Here is a 13,770-nt window from a genome sequence, read left to right as displayed (position 1 = left end):
CTGAGAAGAACGGAGGGGGACAGAAAGAGACTGAGAGACCGAGGAGAGAAATAGAAATAGCAGGGTCAGAGCAAGGAGACAGGAATACCACAGTCATGGCCATAGGGCCAGGGCAGGAGGAAGGGCTTGGGGTTTACACTTGGTGCTCTGAGAGGTGAAAGCATGTGGAATGGATATCAAAGAACTCTTTCAAGAGAGTGGGCAATTGGCCAACAGCCAGAGGTCTTATCTAACTCTGCCAAAGGGACAGGGACTCTCAGCCAATTCTACATATGGTGCAGCCAATCTGTTGAATGAATAATGACTGCATGCATCACGGTGGGAGATGGTGAGAAGCCTAAAGAAAGCATCCTTCCCAAAGGAATGCCCAAGTGTGAGATTACTACGGCTTACCAGGTACCTTCTGGCCAGCACGGCTCTGGTTACTCTAAGTACGTACTTGGGCATTTTGAGAGAAAGGGAAATTGACTCAGCATCGGGGATGGGAATTTATAAGGACATGTCTCTGACTTAGAATCGTAAACACTATTCCACCTCTCTGATATTAATTATAAGCATTCGATTTGATTGTAATGGTCCACATGTCCTCATTTAGATTTTTTTTTTCAATTCATTAAACCAAGATGCTGGGATGTGTTCATTAACACACTGTGTCTGTTTTCCCTGTTCCATTGCTGTAGAACGAGTGTAATCTGTAATTTGAGTTTTAATTAAAAACTCAGCCAAAGGCTAGGAGCAACTGAGAAAAGATAAACCTGACATTGCACTAAGCAATCTGCAAATATTCAAAATGTTATGTGACGTTCTGTTGTAAGTAACCAAGACTTATCCCAAAATGCTTGAGATTTTCAAGCACCAGATGGAATGTGCAGGAACCCAGCCTACCCTGAAGAAATCAGCAAATGGTAGCTGTTCAAAATCATTAAACGTGAGAAGAAATATCTTAAGGTGATTTGTGTTAGTTGAAACAAGAAATGGTTTTCCTTTGACAGCCATGAGTGATGTACTTTGGGCTTTGAAAGTTGATACCAGACTAGAATGAGACAGTCACTTGGAGTGATTGCAAACGTGGGATCTGAAGTTCTGAGTTTTCACCCTGTCTCCACCATTTTTTCGCTGTTTGACCTTGGGCAAGTTCAATAACCTTTCTGTGTTGCAGCTTCCTCAATGGGTTGTTATGAGAACAACCCATTAAGGAATTAACATTGTAAAGCATTTCTACAAACACCTGGATTTTAAAAATAAACATCAAAGAAGTTGTCGTTGTTACCATTACTCATATCCCTCACCTGAAAATGATATGAGAATACATTCCCCCTTTTAATTATTTTTGTAATTGCCTGAACTCATGTTTCTAGAGTAGCAAAAGAAGTGGAAGTCTGAAAGAGGTGGTATCAAAAAGTTAAATCAAATTTAAATTATCATTTATTTTCTCCAGCATTATTCAATTCCCTGCCATTGTGGAAAGGGATCATACGTAGAGTAGAATCAGAAAAAAGACAGTCTTTTCAGCAAGTATTGCTGGGAAACCTGGACAGCTGCATGCAAATCAATGAAACTAGAACACACCCTCACACCATGCACAAAAATAAACTCAAAATGGCTGAAAGACTTAAATATAAGACAAGACACCATCAAATTCCTGGAAGAGAACATAGGCAAAACATTCTCTGACATCTACCTTACAAATGTTTTCTCATGGACTTCCTGTGTGGCTAACAACATAACTACTCAGTGTTGCTTCTACAGTGGCTGTGGCTTGATCCTTACCTAGCTCGGGAACTTCCATGTGCCGCAGGTGCGGCCACACACACAAAAAAAAAGAAATAAAAGAAAACAAATGACCAGAAAAACAAATGTCTTCTCAGGTCAGTCTCCCAAAGCAACAGAAATAAAAGCAAAAATAAACCAATGGGACTTAAACTGAAAAGCTTTTGCACAACAAAGGAAACCAAAAGGAAAACAAAACGACAGCTTACAGAATGGGAGAAAATAATTTCAAATGATGCAACAGACAAGGGCTTAATCTCTAAAATATACAAACAGTTTATACAACTCCACAGAAAAAAAGCCAACAACCCAATCAAAAAATGGGTAAAAGACCTGAATAGACATTTCTCCAAAGAAGATATACAGATGGCCAACAAGCACATGAAACAATGCTCAACATCACTGATCATTAGAGAAATGCAAATCAAAACTACCATGAGATACCACCTCACACTAGTCAGAATGGAGATTATTAATAAGTCCACAAATAACAACTGCTGGAAGGGGTGTGGAGAAAAGGGGACCCTCCTGCACTGTTGGTGGGAATGTAAGGTTGTACAATCACTAGGGAGAACAGTATGGAGGTACCTTAGAAATCTATACATAGAACTACCATATGACCCAGCAATCCCACTCTTGGGCATATATCTGGATGAAACTTTCCTTAAAAAAGACACATATACCCGCATGTTCATTGCAGCACTATTCACAATAGCCAAGACATGGAATCAACCCAAGAGCAGACAATTGGATTGGGAAGATGTGGTAATATACACACAATCGAATACTGCTCAGCCATAAGAAGAACAAAATAATGCCATTTGCAGCAACATGGATGAAACTAGAGACTCTCATACTGGGTGAATTAAGTCAGAAAAAGAAAGACAAATACCATATGATATCACTTATATCTGGAATCTAATATATGGCACAAAGGAAACTTTCCACAGAAAAGAAAATCATGGACTTGGAGAATAGACTTGTGGTTGCCAAGGGGGAGGGGGAGTGAGTGGGATGGGCTGGGAGCTTGGGGTTAATAGACCCAAAACTATTGCCTTTGGAATGGATAAGCAATGAGATCCTGCTGGGTAGCACTGGGAACTATGTCTAGTCACTTATGATGGAGCATGGTAATGTGAGAAAATAGAATGTACACATGTATGTGTAACTGGGTCACCATGCTGTACAGTAGAAAAAAAATTGTTTTGGGGAAATAATTTTTTTTTGTCTTTTTGCCTTTTCTAGGGCTGCTCCTGCGCATATGGAGATTCCCAGGCTAGGGGTCGAATCGAAGCCGTAGCCACCAGCCTATGGCAGAGCCACAGCAATTCGGGGTCCGAGCCGCGTCTGCAACCTACACTACAGCTCACGGCATCGCCAGATCCTTAACCCACTGAGCAAGGCCAGGGATCCAACCCGCAACCTCATGGTTCCCAGTCGGATTCGTTAACCACTGTGCCACGACGGGAACTCCTGGGGAAATAATTTTAAAAAAGAAAAGAAAAGACAAAAAATATATATATAATCAGGATATCACTAGATCAGCTATCACTTATGAAGTGTAAAAAAAAAAAAAGAAAACTTTGATTCATATCTCTGGCTCTGCCACTTATGAATTATATGCTTGTCAGCTGATCATTTTACCCTCTGAGCCTCAGTATTGTTATCTTTTTTTTTCAGGGCCTCACCCATGGCTTATGGAAGTTCCCAGGCTAGGGGTTGAATCGGAGCTACAGCTACATCACAGCCACAGAAACTGGGGATCTGAGCCGCATCTGCAACCCACACCACAGCTGACAGCATCACTAGGTCCTTAACCCACTGAGCGAGGCCAGGGATCAAATCTGCATCCTCATGGATACTACTAGTCAGTTATCAGATTCGTTTCCATTGAGCCATGACGGGAATGCCAGTCTTCTTATCTATAAAATGGAAATTAAAAGATATTTTTCTACCTCAGAGAGTTGCTGGGAGGCTTCAAATGCCCACAGACACATTGTTACTTTGCAAATAGCTGTCTCTAGCCCACAATATTTAAATAACAGCAACAACAATAACATGGTTTTCCTGTCTCACATACTAGGCTGGATAGCTCCCCTAATCAAACAAAGTCCAAAGATGAAGGCATCAGCAAAAAAAGTGAAAGGTTTCAAGTCCCATCTACCCTACAGCCTTTACACCCCTCTTTCTCCTTAGGGTGGTCATTAATGGTGGTTAACAGCAGAACAGCTGCCAAGACCAATTTTGTCCCCTGGCGGGAGATCCTGGTGCTGTCTGAGATCACCAGTTGGTGGGCTCTGGAGCAAGCTAGTGATGCTAGTTAACCTGAAAAACTCCGTGGCCAGTTCAGCTGACTGGGCCTCAGCCTCTCTCCAGGGCCCTAGATGCTCTCAGGTTCTCCTGGTTTTACCGTGGGCTGAGTTTCTTGCTTGCTCTTCCCAGGTCTCTTCCCAGGGAAGGGGCCCTTCCTGAGAGTGAAGCCCAGGGGCTGGAGCTTTCCTCCCCTTCACCTGCCTTCGGATCCCGTCATCCTTCCTTCACCACAGCTTCCCCTGAGCTGAGCGCCCACGTGACTACGTCTGGAGATCCCGCACTTTTTCCCGTTTTGCTTTCCAAGCTAGACAGAAAGCAAAGACCACGCATCCCATCAGACAGTGTTTGCTGCAAGATAATCCCCTTCACCAGCACTCCCTACAGGTGGTCTGACTCTGCTAGTGTGCCAAGTACCAAGAAATCTGCCATTGCCTGGGTTACAAAGTAGAACCTGAAGAGATACTTCTAGAACCCCCTTCTTGGATGTGACTAATGTGTTGTACTAGCAGAGGGTAGATAACATTTATTTCCACTGTGTATAAATAAGTCAGTCCACAAACCCTTTTTTTTTTATTTTAGGGCCACACTTACGGCATATATAAGTTCCCAGTCTAGGGATAGAATTGGAGCAATGCTGCCAGCCTACGCCACAGCCACAGCCATACCAGAGCCAAGCCTTGTCTTCAATCTACACACCACAGCTCACGGCAACACTGGATCCTTAACCCACTGAGTGAGGACAGGGATGAACCCACAACCTCATGGATCCTAGTCGGTTTCATTAACCGCTGAACCATGAAGGGAACTCCGAGTCCACAAACACTTACTGAGCATGACTGTGTGCAGGGCACAGTACTAGCCGTGGGGAACACTGCAGCGAAGAAGATCGCCTGTCTCTGCCCTCAACAGTACAGCACTTGTGGTGTGTGGAGAGGAGCTGGAGGGAAATACAGACCTTGAACCTCATAGAACCTCAGCATTGCAAGGCCTTCTGGGCATTCCTTTATCACAGGCATCAGACCTATCCTCAAGGAGTTTCTAATTTATTTAAAATAACAACACACACCAAAGAAATCCTTCAGAAGGTAAGATAATAAAAGATCTACACTAACAAGACAGAGACAATTTTATAAGTGCTGAAACGATCACAAACTAGAATAATATGGAGGGTTTTTGTTTGGTTGGTTGGTTTTGTTTTGTTTTTTGCTTTTGAGGGCCACACCCGCGGCATATGGAGGTTCCCAGGCTAGAGGTCAAAGCTGCCGGCCTACACAGAGCCACAGCAACGTAGGATCTGAGCCGCACCTGGGGCCTACACCACAGCTCAGGCAACACCAGATCCTTAACCCAATTAGCAAGGCCAGGGATTGAACCTGAAACCTCATGGATACTAACTAGTTCGGTTCATAACCCACTGAACCACAACAGGAACTCCCTAGAATAATATAGAGTTAAAAGAAACTAATCATGGAAAGCATTCTGAAAAAAAGTTTGGTATCAGAAGACATGTTTTTACAATCTTTTCATAGCCTCTTTGCTTCTATTTTGTATGCTGATAACTCCATCTTGTCCTGCTTTACTTTACCCCATATTCCTGCTTGAAAAACTGTCACAGTGCTGGTAAATAACTTAAGCTTAAGAACAAAGACAAAAAGGCTTAAGTGATTCATGTGGTCAGCTGAATGAGGGCATAATGTGTTGGTCTAGGCATGCCAGACCTGTGCAGGTTGGCACACCATTTGCACAGCATGGTATGTCCTGTTAAAATAAGAGAAAGAGGAACCTCATGGCCCCAGGGGGATTATGAGCAGTCGTTAGCAGAATATGCATCAGCAAGGAGAACAAGGTGCAAACCTAGGCACCCCAGGTTGCTGCAGATAAGCATGCCCTCTGCTGAAGCACAATGATGATTCTCTAGGTGCCAGGCACAGACAGCTAACATCCTGCTACCTCAATGCTAATGACTGTTAAATGCCTAAAGGTCAGAATAAAAGCTTAACCAGTTACCAGCTAAGTGACTTTTAAAATAATAAAAGAACTTTTAAAAAAATGAAAGAACTATATCTGAACCTACAACCCCCTCCTCACTTGATGTCATCCTAAAGAGCACAGTAAAAGCAGTGTGGTTTCTTGAGGTGGTGCTCTTGGTCCCTGAGACCTTGAGTGCCCTGGTTCCCATCTTTAATTAAGATGTATGTCTCTGTGTCTTGTTTTATGTTAACCTTTTCTTAAGTTTCACAGCACCTGTTCTTCAGTGCTCACCTGCTGAGCTGGTCTCGGCAGTTTGCTTTAGATTTAGGTGGAAAGAATTGACACTATAATTTAATAATATCTTGATTTTAGTGTTTTTTTCATCTTTTTTCTTTTTTTTTTACTTTTTATGATATCTGTGTATATTTTTAAATCACAATACCATTTTTCACTTACAATCATTAACTACCAGATGTCTTACTAGATTATACCAAATAATCTTGGAGTATTGGTAATATATATTTTTTTTGGCAACAACCATGACACATGGAAGTTCCTGGGCCATGGATTGAAGCCTCACCACAACAGCAACCAGAGCTGCTCCAGTGACAACTCTGGGTCCTTAACCCACTGTGCCACAAGGAAACTCTGGTAATATTTTCAACATGATTTTTTAGTCATGGATCTCTACAGAATCAAAGCAAATGTCAAATATCACCGAAGCAATGATGTTATGTCAGATTTTTTTTTTTTCTTTTTAGGGCCACACCCAAGGCACATAGAAGTTCCCAGGCTAGGGGTCAAATTGGAGCTGCTGCTGCCAGCCTATCCCACAATCACAACAATGCCAGTTCTGGGTCACATCTGTGACCTAAACTGCAGCTCACGGCAACTTGGGATCCTTAATCCACTGAGCAAGGCCAGGGATCACACTCACATCTTCATAGATCCTAGCTGGGTTTGTTACTGCTGAGCCACGTTGGGAACGCCTGTTACATCAGATTTCAAAATGGGAAAGTAAAGGCTAGGTGCAATTAAGAACTTTATAATAATTTTTATAATAATAAGGTTACGATGACTTTAATACATCTGATAAATGTATCACTTTTATGGCCTAACAAGCAGCAACTGAAAAGTAAATTTCTAAAAGCAATTGTTTTCTTTGTGCCCATCTTAACTATCAAAGTCTTTGTGCCTAGATAAAAGTATAAAAGAAAAATTCCAAAGTGGAAAAATATATTAAGTACATTTCTAAAACAGAGCTCTTACTGTAAGGAGACATCAATGTATTTTCCTATTTCCAACCATTTCGCTATTCAGTTCAAACAACACACACACACACACACACACGAGCATGCACACGCATACACAACCACACATTCACAATACAGGAATGATTAGGATGTACAAAAGGTTTGCAACATCACTTAGGGTATTTAGTTTAAAACAATATTAGAACACAGGGGGAAAACTGCACTCACCTCTCAAACTTTTTTTTTTCAATTCTACAAAATGCAGCTAATGCTAAAACTTAAATTTATCTTCCCTGGAGTTCCTATTGTACCCAATGTTGTCTCTGTGAGAATGCAGGTTCAATCTCTGGCCTTGCTCATTGGTTTAAGGATCCAGAGTTGCCACAAGCCATGGTATCAGTCATGGATGTGGCTTGGATCCAGTGTTGTCATGGGTGTGACATACATTGCAGCTGCAGCTCCAATTCCACCCCTAGTGGAAACTTCCATATGTAGGTGCAACCACAAAAAAGAAAAAATTTCTTTCCCTTAGCTAAACAGTTATTATCAAATTCTTAAGCTACAGTGCACTCTGTGTAGCAATTCTACTTAAATTTGTTTATTTGCCTTCTAAAAAGTGAAATGAGTACATGCACAGAAGGTCAATGATTCTGCACAGACTCTTAGAATAAGAAGGGATTGATACCATTTACAAATCTGCAACAATGAGCCTGACAAATCTGCACACTTGATGTTACGACTGAAATTTCCTGGTTTAATTCTGAGATCCTTTTTGCCGCCCTTCAAAATCAGAAATAAAAGATTAGTTACAATGATTTTTTTTTTCTTACTGAAGAAAAAAAATCTAGTTAATTCAGCTGATAGTACATTTTTGAGTTAAAAAAAAAAAAAAGACAGAAGCTATCTTAAAAATAACCCCAGGCATCATTTCTTAAAGATTTTTATTCATCATCAATCCAGATATCAACTTTCAAATGAAGAAGCCTCTGTCTGCCATCACTGTTCCACATGTAAATATCACCCTCCCCACCTGGGCATTCGTAAAGATCACAGTTCTCAATTAGATGCCATGCTATTTGTTGAATGCCACATTTCCACAAGGGACTATCTGCCGTGCCATATTATAAAGTATTGTTTAGGACTTTTATACATAATATTCAGGTGACTAGCAACTCAGACCATGATCACAGGGTGAGCTCTGCTATTGATCTGCAGGTCCTTAAAAATAAATCTTAAAAATATCCACAGCTTTTGTATCATATTGTTCTCAAGTAGCTCAGTCTACAATCTTCAATCCTTTCCTTAGCAGCTCACTGAATAAACGGTTTATGCTTTCCAGGATTCATGCATACAAATTTTATCAAGAACAAAACTAAAGAATTATTCATTTTATTTGTTGACTATTTGAGAAAATAGAAGAGTTATGATTGTAAATCATATAATCTGGCTCTGACATGCTAGTTAAAAGCTCAAGAGTCAAAATGTTTAGGCTGGATACCAGCTCTCTTCACCTACTAGATGTGTGACCTTAAATTCTATAGCTCAGTTTCCTCATCAATAAAAGGTAGATAATAATACTACTTACGACACAGAGTTAAAGATTAAATAAGACATATAAAGGATAAGGAACAGTATCTGATTTTCAGTAAGCGCCCAATAAATGCTAGCTCTCATTACTTATAAAAACCAGTGATTAAAACTGCACCAGAGCAGAGGTAGTAGTTTCTAGATCTCTTTTAAAGTGCAATAAACATGCTGTTGTTACGTAAAAGAAGCCTTTCAAATACGACGTATCTCAAAGGAACACTAAGCTTTTAAGGTGGAGATATATATATATATATATATATATATATCTTTCGTAATGTTTTGCTTTCTACTGGAATTATCTAACAAACAAAACTTTTATAAAATTTTTATAAAACTCAGCTGACTTTTCCCCTCAAGGACTTTCAGTGTACAATGTTTGGGAGTTCCTGTTGTGGTCCAATGGTAACAAATCTGACCAGTATCCATGAGGAGGCAGGTTTGATCCCTGGCCTTGGTCAATGGGTTAAGGATCCGGTGTTGCTGTGGTTGTGGTGTAGACTGGCAGCTGCAGCTCTGATTTGACCCCTAGTCTGGGAACTTCCATATGCCATGGGTGTGGCTCTAACAAGATTATATATATATATATATATATATATATATATATATATATATATATAAAATGTTCATGTTTTAACCTTCAATAAAAGAAGTACTATAACTTCCAGCAAATGGTACAGAAGATGATCACTAGACTTCACACAGGCATGCCTAATAGAACATTAATTTTTCATTTGCTTATATCATTCTATTCATTCAAGATATTGCTGCCCATATCTTCCCTTTCATCCTTTTGGTACAAGGGAACAAAGGAAGGAAGACTGTAAAGTAAAATTAATTTAGGAAATGTAATCAAAGGTACTATAAACTGTAGATTTTTTAAAGTAGACTAAATACCAGATAAAATGTAGTTACATGATGATTTTCCTTAATATATCATACAAAGAAGGCTGATAAAATCAGAAAACCAGGGTCTCAAAATTGGAAATTGCTTTAAGGACGTCTGTTTCAACCATGAAGCAAACTTATGTTTCATTGCTCAATTTTTAAATTTTTATCAGTTACACACACACACACACACCTTCCAGTATCAGAGACCAAAGAAACAAAAATGAGGATGGAGGTTTTCTTTTATAGTAACATTTTAGGTTTAAATAGGTGAAGTCTCAAACATAATATTAAGATAGCCAGTGTGAAAAACCCTGGTGTGACTTTTCTGTTTTGATGTAATTTGAGAGATCTCTTGGCAACGTTTCATGACACAGATAGTAGAAATCTAGATGATTAGGTATTAGACAACAGGTATTATTAGATAACCTCCGTGACAAGACAATTCAATTCTCTGAGTCTCTCCACATTTCAGACCTGGAGATAACACTGCCTGCTCTATGTACTTCCTGCTGACAGGTAGCAAAATATTTTAAAATACTTTAAGAAGAGCAAAGCGCTATAAATTCAAAGCATTTTTTTTTATCATATTCCTTCCCATTTAAACTATCCTACATTTTAATCAGCCACGGGTTAAGCTCTCCATCTACAGTCTACATGCCATTTCTCGATGTCAGTAAAAGGATCGTTGTGAGAGACTGGATAATAGCCCTCCCCAAAGATGCCCATGACCTTACCACCAGCACCTAGATATGTTACCTTACATAGAAAAGGATTTGGCAGATGTGCTAAGTTGGGGATCTTGCGATGGGGAGAGTACACTGGTTTATCCAGGTTTTTCCAATGTAATCACAAGTATCCATATAAGAGGGAGGCAGGAGATCAGAGTAGAAGGAGATGTGACAGTGGAATGGGTGTGTGTGTGTGAGTGAGAGAGAGAGAGAGAGAAAGGCAAACAGGCAACAAAGACAGAGGAGAGACAGGCAGTCAGACAAAGACAGAGAGGGAGAGACAGGGAGGTTGGAAAACCTCTACTGCTACTGGCTTTGAAGATGGAGGGAGAAGCCATTCTTCTTTTCTAGAAGCTAGAAAAGGCAAAGAAACAATTCTCTCCTAGTGTCTCCAGAAAGAACTCAACCAACACACTGATTTTCAACTTTGACCTCCAAAACTGTAAGATAATAAATATGTGAGTTTTAAATCTCTAATTTTTTGGTAAATAGAAAACTGACGTCATCGTGCAAACACACCATCTATTATCCCGGGACTGATAATCGGGATTTTTCTGAGAATACGCAGTAGTAAAATAACAGTTTTGACCAATTTCTGAATTTGTTACCCAAAGCCATTTCACCCAGATTGGTGAGTCCCTTAGCTCCCCTTTCACCAGCATGGATAATGGAGCACCAGTTATTTAAGACGGGGAAACTGACCCATTATGGCCAACATGTAGAGATGGTCCAGTCCTGTTTTTTTCCAAGTATAGCATTTGAATCATTCTAGATCTATTATGTGTTTTTTGTTTGTTTGGCCAGGCCATGAAAAGTCCCCAGACCAGAGATCGAACACCTGCAATGGTGGCCACCCAAGCCACTGAGGTGACAACTCTGGATCCTTAACCCACTGGGCCACAGGGAACTCCTAATATGCTTTTTTATTTTTCTTTCTTTAAGTTTTATTGAAGTATAGTTGATTTAAAGTGTTGTGATCATTTCTGCTGTACAACATAGTGATTCAGTTATACATATACACACATCCATTCTTTTTCAGATTCTTTTCCTATATGAATTATCACAGAATATTAGATAGAGTTCCCTGTACTATATAGCAGATCCCCATTGGCCAATCATTCCATATTCCAGTGTGCACCTAATATGTTCTTCTAAAAGTTTTCTTGGAGCGGGGGGAATCTTCTACTTCTATTAGTAGTAATCCTTCTCATTCTAAAGCATTTAGAATTTAAAAGTTGTCTAAGATCTAGAATCGGCTATTATATTTTCCTAATTCTGCCCTTAGTAGACATGGAAATTAAGAAATAACACTTGTAAGTCCCTTTCAGGGTTTTGTTTTGTTTTTCTTATTTAATGACTACATTTCCACACTCTTTAATATTATCTTAGAGATTTTGTAAAACTTTATCTACTTTGGATATATATTCTGCCATATCCTGTCTGCCTATGACTTAAAATCTGGATTCCAAAGCATGCTAGACAAAATATACTAATCTTTCTTAATAGTGACACACATCATTTATAAAAGTTGACTATTATCTAATATTAAGATTAATCAGAGAGGAAGGAATTCCAAAATAAACCTGGCTCTGGAATTGCTGTGTGACCTTGAACAAAACATATAGTTTTTCTGGTTTCAGTGAATGCGTCCATAAAATAAGGAGCTTGGACTAAATACCCAGATACAATGTCTTAAAAGAGAGGCACAAAGTGACTATTAAGAAAATAGTCGCCACTGGCAAAAACAATTCGTAAGTGCTACTCATTACCTCCTTCACAAAGATAATGCTAGGGATATGGAGGATTGTTTGGATTTTAACAATCCATGGTTCCAGAGCAAGGCTCAGTGCAAAAAAAGCCTGAGGGACACTTTAGGCACTCTGAGTGGTAGATTTGGGGTGGCTAATGGATGAAGAAAGGGGGAGGGAGCTTAAGGGGCCACCATGGAGGGCCTGCAATACCAAGGCAGTGCAGAGCCGCTAAAGGTTCCTGAAAGGCTCTCATGATCTCTGCAGACTATTACAGGAACCCACAAGCATGTGAACTATATACTCCGTGGTGGCCCTTAGCAAGCTGTGCCATTCGTTTCCTTATCCCTGGCACCCCGGCACAAGAAGGGCATTTAATAGTTACTCACAGTATGTATGAAATGACTGAGTGAAAGAGCACAACTAGCCTTTCTCATTTTATCCTTGCCTGGAGGACCCTGCCCAAGGGGTGCCATTTGCATCATTTGTGATGTGAATGGTACCCTTGGAGCTAAGAAAACAGCAGTCCTACCTCCCTTCAAGGAGGTCTCAGGGAAATAAATGGACTACTGCAGTTTTCTAGACAAGAGAAAATGAAAGCCTGAACTAGCGATAGCATGGGAAGGAAAGGAGAGAGATGCCAGCATAATTTATTTTAGGGTAGCTGGGGAGATACACTGAAATCCTCTTGATTAGTCAGAGTAAACCTTCCTTGTTTCTTTCCTATTTTCCTTGAGAGTAATTGAATAGAAATCTATTATATAAAGTTGGAAGGCTTATGTATCTCCTGTTAACACAAGTTACTGTTGTAAACCTTACCCTTCTGTCAAAAATTCATATGATCCCATTTTTTTGAATTTAGGATTTAGTACTTTAGCCAAAATCAAATAATAATCTACAGCAGTATTTTGAAGCACCAAAGAAAAAGTCCCAAGGAACTCACCTCCTTTTTTTTTTTTTTTTTTTGCTTTTGAGGGCCACACCTGCAGCACATGGAAGTTCCCAGGCTAGGGAACTACAGCTGCTGGCCTACGCTATAGCTCACGGCAATGCCAGATCCTTAACCCATTGAACAAGGCCAGGGTTCGAACCCACATCCACATGGATACCAGTCAGGTTCATTACTGCTGAGCCACAATGGGAACTTACCAACCTTTTCTTAAAAGTATAACATATACTCAAGCTTATAAGAATTTTTCTTGAGTCCTATGTCACAGAAACATTTGCTAAAACTGCACTGGCCACCTTATTTTGATGTTTCCCAAAAGCAGTTTAGATGATGAAGAGAACTAATGCAAGGCAGAAGTCACTGATTACTGAGGCAAATATTTGATGCAAATGCTGTATTTTGAAGCTACGCCCCTTCTATAAGGATCCAAGATTCAATTGCATTTCTTTTCTACAAGAATGCATTAAAAAAAACCTACCACTACAATCTTTTAACATATATGTGAATGAATAAATAAAATAAAATCCTTCTAATTTTAAGCAGATGATTAGTATTCACAGAAA

The 13,770-nt window shown here is 39.8% G+C and overlaps 1 protein-coding gene across 2 annotated transcripts in view; it reads right to left on the bottom strand.

Annotated features, from left to right (window-relative positions):
• The window catches only part of ITPR2 (inositol 1,4,5-trisphosphate receptor type 2), a 529,852-nt gene that overhangs the window by 212,310 nt on the left and 303,772 nt on the right, over nt 1-13,770 (bottom strand). The window lies entirely within an intron of this gene.

The sequence above is a fragment of the Sus scrofa genome, chromosome 5 (genome assembly GCF_054392235.1).
Source record: "Sus scrofa isolate SSC_HxYL_T2T_F1_AM1 chromosome 5, Sscrofa_HxYL_maternal_Yorkshire_Landrace_v2.0, whole genome shotgun sequence".
Lineage (NCBI taxonomy): Eukaryota > Metazoa > Chordata > Mammalia > Artiodactyla > Suidae > Sus > Sus scrofa.
This window is presented reverse-complemented; position numbering and strand designations above follow the sequence as displayed.